Source organism: Kryptolebias marmoratus, linkage group LG15 (assembly GCF_001649575.2).
Source record: "Kryptolebias marmoratus isolate JLee-2015 linkage group LG15, ASM164957v2, whole genome shotgun sequence".
Taxonomy (NCBI): domain Eukaryota; kingdom Metazoa; phylum Chordata; class Actinopteri; order Cyprinodontiformes; family Rivulidae; genus Kryptolebias; species Kryptolebias marmoratus.
This window is the reverse complement of record NC_051444.1, coordinates 11,998,185-11,998,924: the sequence shown is the minus strand read 5'-3', so window position 1 is coordinate 11,998,924 and position 740 is coordinate 11,998,185.

Genomic DNA, 740 nt, shown 5'->3' with positions numbered 1-740 from the left:
TTTAAGGGAGGAGCCGAGCGCCCCCCAGTGGTCTGGAGTTGTATTGTTCTGGTGTAGATTCTCAGTGCGCGGTATTGTTTTAAAACAAAATATCGGTTTAAATAATAATAACAATGATAATACCAACCAATCGAGACAAACCACAGGAAAATTCTGTTTCCGCTTTGATAATAATTAACTACATGAATCCATGTTGACAAACATTAGATTAGGAGGTTAATTCAGTACTTCTTCTATAATGCTGGGAACAGTTCAACCATTATGGTCTCAATAAAACATGAAACAGAAACCTAGACACACCAAATGTAAGTTTTATTAACCTATAACACACACACACACACATATATACATACATACACTCCACCTGTGATTCATTTTATTTGCCATTACTCGATAGCTAAAATTGGTGTAGATTCCCAGTCATCCAGGACATGATAAATCCAGAAAAGGTTAAAAAACAAAAACAACTGGACTTATATTCTGTAGCTGAAGACATTTTGCTTCTCATCCAATGAGGATGATGAAAGGATTAAACACAGTTAAAGACTTGCAGGTAAATTAATTTGTTTCCATTTTATGTAGGGGGAACAGATTATTTCAGGCAGCTAAAATATTTTGTTTCCCCCTCCTAACTTTGGCAAATAAAGAGCAAATGTTATCAAAATCACAGGATTTATTGTTGATGATGAAAGGATTAAACACAGTTAAAGACTTGCAGGTAAATTAATTTGTTTCCATTT